The sequence below is a fragment of the Grammomys surdaster genome, unplaced genomic scaffold (genome assembly GCF_004785775.1).
Source record: "Grammomys surdaster isolate TR1022 unplaced genomic scaffold, NIH_TR_1.0 126313, whole genome shotgun sequence".
Taxonomy (NCBI): domain Eukaryota; kingdom Metazoa; phylum Chordata; class Mammalia; order Rodentia; family Muridae; genus Grammomys; species Grammomys surdaster.
This window is the reverse complement of record NW_021621113.1, coordinates 2,376,937-2,386,415: the sequence shown is the minus strand read 5'-3', so window position 1 is coordinate 2,386,415 and position 9,479 is coordinate 2,376,937. Positions and strand designations below refer to the sequence as shown.

General features: G+C 52.1%; 1 protein-coding gene across 1 annotated transcript in view; it reads left to right on the top strand.

The window, feature by feature from the left end:
- Nucleotides 1-105: 105 nt before the first annotated feature.
- Kiaa1522 (KIAA1522 ortholog) overlaps nucleotides 106-9,479 on the top strand; it is a 28,904-nt gene continuing 19,530 nt past the window's right edge. The window contains exon 1 of the mRNA XM_028759665.1: nucleotides 106-233. The gene's annotated coding sequence lies outside the window, so the exon portion shown is untranslated. The remainder of the gene's footprint in view (nucleotides 234-9,479) is intronic.

The following is a 9,479-nucleotide window of genomic DNA, read 5'->3' as shown; positions in this document are numbered from 1 at the left end:
CCGCGCCATGGCGGCCCGCGCGCCCCCCGCCGCACCTGCGGCCGACGAGCCTGGGAGCCCCGGCGGCCCCCCGCGCAGGAAGAAGTCCCGCTCCGGCCTCCGCCGCGCCTTCAGCTGGCTGCGGGGCAAACGGCGCAAGAAGAAGGCGGCGGGGGCCGAGGGCGCCGAGTCGACCGCCCCGCGGGCCAAGAAAGCGGACGACAAGGCCAAGAGGGCCAAGGCCAAAAGCCGAGGTGAGGTGGCCTGGCACCTGGGTTGAGCGCGCCGAGGGTGTGGCAGGGTGGGTCCCCTGGGGAGGGGGTCGGCTATATGTGGACGGCTTGTCTCCTAGGCAGTGGTTTTGGAGAAAAATGAGGAGCCCAGGGCACCACAAGATAGGTTCTGCACCGCTCCAGGGACACAGCCTATCCAACTTTGAGGGGCAGAGACCCCCATCTGGACAGGGATCCCCTAGTTGAAGCAGGAAGTGCTGGCTGGCTGGCCCTCCTAGTGGAAAGACACTTCCCTTCTCCCAGGTTCTGCCCTCTGCTGAGTCAGGGGGTCAGAGATTTGACACTGGCCCGGGGCCAATGGGAGAGGCAGGTGGCCTTGGGTCTTGGGGTGTCGGTCTCTTTGGGTCTTTAAGGTCAGCCTACTCAAAAGGAGGATTTTTTTGCCCTCCAGGTAGATCCTGGTTACCAGCTCTCCACAAAGTACTCAGCTTGGAGTCCTTTGCCTTAGGTTGTTACCAGTGTTAGCTTTTCCCATATCCACCCCCTGCCCTCCCTTACCTGGGCCAAACCACAAACATCCACCTCCTGAGGTGGTGAGATCACCATCCTGAACCAGAGGGCGCTCCTTCTCACTCACTGCTTGCTCTACCTAGTCCCGGTAGGAACCTGCTTGTGTTCAAAATGGGGAAACTGAGGCACACATGAAATGGAGAGCCTGTTCCTGGGCTGTGCCAGGTGAACTCCAGCAGCTACTGCCTGGTTTTTGAAAGTTTTGAGCCCATGGCTCTCCCTGGAACCTAAGGGATGTGAAGCCTGAGAGACAGGGAAGGAGGAAACAGGGGGATTTACATCCCCTTAAGGTCACTGTACTTTTGGCCACTTGTTTGGCTTTTCCCTCATCTCCTGTTTCTGTCTTCAGTTTGGTGGGGAGACCTTTAGTCTCTGCTAGGGGGTAGAGGCCAGCCGCTGCTGCAGGCTTATCTTTCCTATACAACCAAGCTAAAGTGCTGAAGTCGAGGGAATGGCCTGGGTCAGGGCCCATCCCATGTAGCCGTGTTTACCTTCAGTGTCCTTTAACTACTTCTGGCGAATTAGAAGAAACTTTAGGGGTCAGGAAGAGGGTAGAAAGCCTTCTTGTATGATTGCATCCGGCTGATCTTCCTTTTGGATAAGGGCCCCGTTCCCTTGCGGCTCAGCCACAAATAGAAATTTGGGTGCTGGAACTGAGATGAATGAGCCAAACCCTGAGGGAAGGTTTGCTTGAGGGGTGTTTCTCAGTATTCTGCAGCCCCTAACTGGAGGGGAGTGTGTCCCAGGGTTCCCCACTGGGATTCAGGGTGAAGTCATTCCCTTCTGCCTTAAGAGAGCTTGTGTCAGAAAGACAGCAATATGGGTTGTGGTCAGATCGTCAGGCCAGGATAGTGGACAAGTGGGAGACCTTAGGGGAGTTGATTCTCTTTTTCAGGCAACAGGAGGCAGAGGGCTGCAGGTACTGAGGTAGGTTGGTACTGGAGGCTCCTGGGGTTGGCAGGTCAGTGGCCTAGCCTCCTGCCTTGTGGTTGGTATTGAGTGGCACTGGGCTTTCTGTGCAGTAGGTCGGCCTCACAGAGTCCACGTGCATGAAGTGACACCCTCTGCCCCGAGCTGTTGTCTTTCCAAGGCTGCAGGTGGCCCCAGGTACTTCTGAGGGCACCCTTGCTCCCCTTTGCTCCAGCCTCCAATTGTTCCGATTGTTTCCCTGTCACTTGCCTGGCCCAACTTCTGTTCTGTTTAATAAGAGAAATAAATCCGATCTCTCTAATCTCCACTGGCCAGGAAAGGGAGGCTGGAGGCTTAACTCTTTCAGGGCGTTTGACCATCAGAATGGAGACCGAGAAGGAGGGCTATACTAGGAGCTTTTCTGGAAAGACAGAAAGGCCTCTGCGGGAAGCCCATTGGGACTTTCACATCCTCCGAACCAGAGATGGAGAGACACAGGTCTCTGCTCCTCTCACTCCTCTTCTGTGAGCCAGGATATGGTGCTTGCAGTGGAATTTTGAGCTGCAGTCTCCCGTCGCAACCCCCCCCACCCCCCAGTCGGCACTCCCCCCACTCTTGCCCTCACAGCCTGAGCAGAAAGGAGGGAACCTGACATTGATTGATTACTCTGAATGTGTCAGGAGGCTGACATCCATTTCCTCACTAGATCCCATTTGCAGAGCCCGGCATGGTGGCAGCACACTACCAGCATTGGAGTTGCTGAGGCAGGGGGATAAATTTGAGGCCAGCCTAGACTCCATATCAGTGCTTCATCTCAACCTGGGGGGTGAGGGTGAGGGGAAGTCCCATGGAAGAAAACCTGAGGCTTAGTGACTGTGAATGATTGATTTGACCAAACTCAGATTTAAATTCAAAGTCAGATGCCTCAAAAACTAACACGATTCTCCAGAAGACCCAGAGTTGAAGATCTTACGTAGCCCACTCGGCAGAGAGGCAGCCCAGAGAGGATGGAGGAAACAGGATAGAGTGGGCAAGTATCAAGGGGCAGGCAAATGAGTTTAATTCTGGTATCACTACGAAGACCCATGAAAATGTTCAAGCAACTTCACTGTGAGCTTAGAGCTCCTGTCATTGCCTCATAGGAAAGAGAGGGGACCTTTCCCCGGACACAGTCGTAATGACCTGTGACCTTTTCCTAAGGTTCTCATTAGGGATGATATAAAACTCAATGTGGAAGTCAATGTGGAATGCAAGGGGTTGCTAGATTGTGTTTATAAGCTTAGCCAAGTTTGGCAAGAGTGGGTTCGAGTCTGGCAGGAGTATGGCCCATGAGAACAGTTCTTCTGTCCCTCTCAAGTTACAGGACACAGGCTGTCCATTCACCCTTCCATGCCTGCCCTTCGTTATCTGTAACACCAAGGTGTTCAAGAATCCAATTAGATAACAGACATGCAAACCCTTTGTGAACTGTGGAGCTCAGTCCGGGTATGCCAGGCTTCCGGTGTGTGGTGCCTAGCACTCAGGAATTAGTTCAGTTCATTTCAATCCGTGTTTTAGTCACACCTGCATGCTGATTTTGACAATGTGGAGTCAAAGAAGGTGGAGTCTCACCTTGTCTCACAGGAGGAGGAGGCAAACATAAGAGGAAGTTGAAAGACACAAAAGCGAACAGGAGTCCATGTCTTCCAGAAAGATCGCCTGCACAAGTGTGTAGGGATGAATTGTTTCTGGGACTGATGCCAGGACAGGTCCAATGGCCAACAAGGGAAGACTTCCTGGAGGTAGTGAGCAGTTTGTGGAAGAAGGGAATTGACAGGACAGCTGACCTGAGACAGACAGGCCAGGCTTTTCCCTGTGTTTGGAAGAACAGTGGAAAAAGTCCTCAGGATGCAAAACAGTTGCTCAAGGTCAGTTGGCCTCCATTGCTCAAAGTGATGGGGATATTGAGGCCAAGACAGGTAGCATGGGGCTAGGGATGTGTTCATCCAGCATGAAGCCCTGCCTCTGATCTCTGTGTCCCCGTGTCCCCTGCACAGAATGAACTGGGTGTGGTAGCACACACACCTATAAGCCCAGAACTTGGGAGGTATCGACAGGTGTTAGGAGTTCAAGGTCATTTCAGGTACATAGGGAGGTTAGGCCAGCCTGGGCTACAAGAAATCCTGCCCCTGTCTGTGGAAGTGATGTCTGTAGTGACAATCTTGAAAGGCCAGACTTTCCAAAGTCATGTGACTGCAGATGAGTTTCTAACTGGAGAGTCTGCAGAAGAGCTTTCCAAAGGACTGGCTTTGGGGAAGAGGTGTGTGGGCCTTCTGTGTCCCTTGGGCAGTGATAGGCTTTGACACCGAGAATTCAAGAACTCATTCTCCCTGCCAAGCCTAGCAGAGGTCACCCTAGGAACGTCTTGCCTTCCATTTGGTTACTCCCTTCCAGAGGGCTGTCCTTGGTGTGAGTCTAGGGTGGGTTTTTGTTAGTTAGTTTGTTTATATCTATCTATCTATCTATCTATCTATCTATCTATCTATCTATCTATCTATCTATCATTTGAGGCTAGCTTGGTTTACAGAGTGAGTTCCTGGACTACACAGAGAAACCCTGTCTGGAGAAACAGAAAACAAACCAAAATAAAAAAAAAAAACTTTTTAGATTTACTTTATGTGTATGACTATTTTGCCAGCATGTATATGTATGTGTATGATATGGGCGTGCCTGGTACCCATGAGGTCAGAAGAGGGTGTTAGTGTTAGATCCCCTGGAACTGGAGTTACTAATGGTTGTGAACCACCATGTGGGTGCTAGGAAATGAGTCAGAGTCCTCTGCAAGAGCAACAAGTACCATTGAGTCATCTCTCCGGCCCCCCTCCTCTTTATGAGACAGTCTCACTGAGTACCCCCAGACCTTCTCTTTGGCCTGGAACTTGCCATGTAGATCAGGTTGTCCTTTCTTTTTTGTTTTTTTTTTCGAGACAGGGTTTCTCTGTGTAGCCTGGCTGTCCTGGAACTCACTCTGTAGACCAGGCTGGCCTCGAACTCAGAAATCCGCCTGCCTCTGCCTCCCAAGTGCTGGGATTAAGGGCGTGCACCACCACTGCCCGGCTCAGGTTGTCCTTTCAAGTGCTGAAATTAAAGGCACACATCCTCACGCTCTGCTCCAGTTAGTCTAGGTCATTCCAAACACAGTCTTTGGGCGCATTTTGCTTAAAGCTGGGTCTGTTCGCTTTTCAGTAGCATCTCACGTATGTTCACAAGCTGTCATTTGATGTGCATTTCCTCTGTCTAGGATGTGCCAGCCTTTACTTTTCTGCCCAATGAGCTCCTATTCATTCTTTAAGGCCCCATTGTCCTCATCTTTGATACTCCTAGACTTTAAAGCACTCTGCTGAAGAGATTTAAGTTTAGGAGAATTTGTTTTTGTGACCCTCTTTCCTTTGGGTAGGTGCCTCTTTCCAGATCTTTAGCTTGGGGCCTGGGCCATGTAATGGGAGCAGGGTTCCCTCTGCTATAGTAAAGTGGCTTTTTCACAGAGGAGGCATGTGTTCCGTCTGTCTATCCTCCGGTCCCTGTGATGTGATGGGTACTCCCTGCCTTGGGTTTAGACAGAAAAGGAAGACTTAACAAATTTCTAAGATGCTTAGTAGCTGCTGCATGCTGGGCAGTGAACGGGGATGAAGAGAGAAGCCCCAGTCTTGAACCTCAGAATCTGAGTGTGTGAGCTGGGAAGGAAGAGTCGTTGAACAAATATCAGGAAGGGTCGGGAATCCAGACCAGAGTTAGGCCTGCAATTCCGGGCTTTGGTTGGTAGAGGCAGGGAGATCAGGAGTTCAAAGTCATCTTCACTACATGGCAAGTTGGAGGCCAGCCTGGGCTACAGAAGACCTTGTTTGAAAAAACTAAATCAAAACAGAGAAAAGGTACAACAGAGATGCTTTGGGGAGATCAAGGGACAGCTTCCTTGCGGTGCCATGTGCAGTAGGATTGAGGGGTAAGAGGAAGCTGGAGTCACTGGGTTTGGGGGAGAGCCGTTTGTCTCTGGATCACTATACTCTGGCAGTCTGGATCACTATACTCTACTCTATCCGGGGTCCTGAGGACAGGAGCTGGATTAAAAGGTTCTTCCCTTGGCCCTGTTCAGCACAGAGCCTGGCACTACACGACTTCAGGTCACAGGAGATCCAGCATGGGTAGCTTTAATCCTAGATAGTCAAAACTGATATCATAGAGAACGTGGTACTTACAGACAGGCCCAGAGAAGGGGTGACTTGCTCAAGGTCAAGCTTCCTTGGGGAAGCTGACCCGAGCTGGCTGGATCCTTGTGTGGAATTGGAGCCCACCCCAGCTGGGGCCAGGCTGACTTTAGCTTCCCGCACTCCTTTGTTCAGACTTCAAACAGAAAAGCCCTTCCCAGAGAGGTGCCTCTAGCAGGGTGGGAAGAGCAGGAAGGAAGCCAGGAGGAGCTAAGGGAACCTCCCCTTCCCTCTCTCAAGACACCTTCAGGCCTTGTTCCAGGTCTCTCGCCTCATGCATCCAGCCTTCTGCTGGAACCTCCCTTGGGCCTGGGAAGAGCCTGCAGTCTATGGTGGGTTTCCCCCTGAACTCCTGGAAGCAGCACTAGCCACAGGGTCTGCTGAACTGGGGTAGCCTGAGCTGTGACCAGGAAAATCCACACACTCCCGCCCCCCGCCCCCCCACGATATTGTCAGCAGGGAGCAGAGCAGGGCACCCTTCCACACCCCTGGAAATCCCCTCTCCCCGAATATTCAAAGCTCTCTCAGCTGCTCCTGGCCTGTCACATGCTGAAGGACTGGAATGAGAGGAAGCTTTGTATAGTGCTTGGCCCGCAAGGAGCATGGTGGGGTGGGGAGAGTGGGTTCACAGTCCCCAAGGCCACCTCCAGCTGCTTGGCTGAATTCGGGAAGGAAGGAGGTGTAGGCAGCAGCCTTGGGCTGGAGGAATGAGATCTTCCACCTTTGCCTCCTGTTAGAGTGCACTCTGTGTCCTGTGGCTCGCAGCTCTCAGGGCTGCTCTGCAAAGGACTCATTGCTCCTCTCACAGGTGGCTGTGTATCTGCCATAGGGACAGCTCTGCCTGGACCAGCACTGAACCTGAATCTTGTGGCAGAGCATATAATACCCACTAGGTTCCCGGGAATGGAGAGAGATAACCGGGCCAGGCCTTCTGCCTGGTTAGGGTGTTCTCTCCTGCTAGGTGGAAACGTCACCACCGTTCTATAAGCAGGGGTGGTGTCACAAGGTACCCAAGGCTAACCATGCGGTGTATATGTCTACCCGTACAAATGCATGGTCATATTACTGTCCACCATACTGGTCCCTCTTAGTCCCAGATCACCCTGCCTCTCTCATATTTGGCATCCAGGGGCTAAATCTTTTCTCCAGGAAGGAGGTGCAGCCTTTGAAACAAAAAGCACCTACGTGCACGTGCCATTACCACTACCCCAACCAGGGCCACCACTCCCACTATTAGACAGACACAAGAGCCATTATTACTTCTACACAGGCCTCACCGTCTCCATCCTCACCTGACTCAGCAGGGGGATGTCTGCTAGGCTAAGCATGGGCCTCCTAGGGTGATATACACAGTTCTTACCCTTGTGGATACTTTTGTGGTTAGTAAGGCAGACACCCAAATAATTTGACGGCTTAAGACAAGTGCTAGGATAGGGTACTGGGGGGAGTCCTGAGGTGTGATCAACAAATCATAGGGCAGCATTAATGTCTGTGGAAAGTATAGAGAACTGGGCCAGGGAGAAGGGTACACGGGGGAGCAGAGGGTCAAGCAGAGCTTTGGAGATGAAAAGGAATCTTCCAGGCAAAGACAGGAGTCAGCAGATGTGTGTGGAGGTCAGAGGTCACCTGGTGGGAGTTGGTCTCCTTCTCCCATGTGGATCTTGGGAATCAGACTCAGTTAGTAAAGCATGTCAGCTAGTGCCTTGCCTGCCTCACCTAGCTTTGATACAGGATTGTCTTCTCTGCGCAGGTTGGTGCATACTGCTTGGTCCACAGAGCATGTCATGTCAGCTCTTCAGGGACAGCACTGTTGTTAGCCTCAGGTTCTTAGTAAGAGAAAGGCCTCAGGGAAGGTTGAGTGTCCTGGAACTACTGGGCAGTCCAGCAGAGTGGTGTCATAGAGAGGCTTGCTCAGCAGGTAGAAAGAATAGGCCATACTCCTAGAAACCAGAACCAAGGGCTCTGGACTCCCAGCCTGGTCTGAGAGGCCAGGCAAAATGATGGTGATGGAGAGTTGCAGGGCAGTGGGCATGCAGGGTGGTGCTCACGGACAAAGAGGTGAGGCCTTCAGCAGCCTAGAGGACTGAGAAGTGCTAAGGCTTAGTGAAGACTCGTGGGAAGGGCACACAGCTCTACAGTGTGATACACGGCTGGCTTCAGACGCTAATACCTACATGCACACACAAACAGCAAACAATTGCAGTCATACTCAAACACAAAAGCGTAGTCTTTTTTTTTTTTTTTTTTTTTTAGTTTTTCGAGACAGGGTTTCTCTGTGTAGCCCTGGCTGTCCTGGAACTCACTCTGTAGACCAGGCTGGCCTCGAACTCAGAAATGCGCCTGCTTCTGCCTCTGCCTCTGGGATTAAAGGCGTGCGCCACCGCTGCCCGGCCAAGCATAGTCTTATTGATAAACACTATGCATATATATGTGTATATGCACAGACACACAGACAGACAGACACACACGCACAGAGACAGGTGGTTACAAACTTAAATACAAACAAATCAGTGATACTCAGCCACTCTGAGTGCAGTCACAATGCTAAGCAAATACATTCAGACATGAAAACAGACTCAGTAATGTGGACATGTGTACATCGTACACGATTATACTAGTCAGAGACCAACCAGATGTTTAGGATGGAGTGTATATGTCACGTCCACCTATACAAATACATAGGCATAGTAATGCTCAGTTACACATGGATGCACAGACATTCATCCTTCAAGGTCACTCAGAGACAGATAAACAGAGAAAGGCAAGGAAAAATGTGGGTATAGGTGAGTCCGGATGTGACTCCTAACGCTGTAAATTAATGCTCTTTGAATATGGGGTCAGTCAACTGACTTCAAAGGACTCTAGCTTCCCCATTGGTAAAAATGGATATGACAAAAGTACCTACCTTGAGGAATTATTTAGTGGATGAAGCGAAACACCGCATGAAAGCAGGTAGCACGGTGCGTCGTACACGTTGAGCACTTAGTAAAAAGATGCTACTCTTATTTTCGGCTCCCCAAGTTCAGAGATACAGTTAGTTTGATACACGTGCAGGTAATAGTCAAGAGAGAGGCGATACACAAACACGTGACACTCACGGGGTGGTGGCCGGTGGGCTCAGCAGCAGGGTCCTGCCTGTTTGAAGTCCAGTCCCTAGTCTCCCAGTTCCAATGCAGTCCTTGAGATGCAGGCAGCTGGGCTGGGAGATCCCCTGACCCGCCTACTCAACCTGGACCATCCGAGCCCTTCCCAGAGCGCTCAGGGCGGGGCGGCTCAGCAGGTCTCCCTGGTCTCTTGGAGGGGTGGAGCGGGCAGGCCGCGCGCCAGGCCCCGCCCCTCCTCTGGCCCCACCCCCGGCATGACCATTGGCCGCAGTGCTAGGGGGCGTGGCCGGACTGGGGCTGGGGGCGCCCGCGGTGGCCGCCCGCGCGTCTCGCTGCCTCCCTCCCGGGGCTGCGGGCCCGGCGGCCGGGCTGCCTGGGCCGCGCTTGGGTTCCTGTGCCGGCTCCCGCACTCACCATGGGCAACTCACACCACAAGAGGA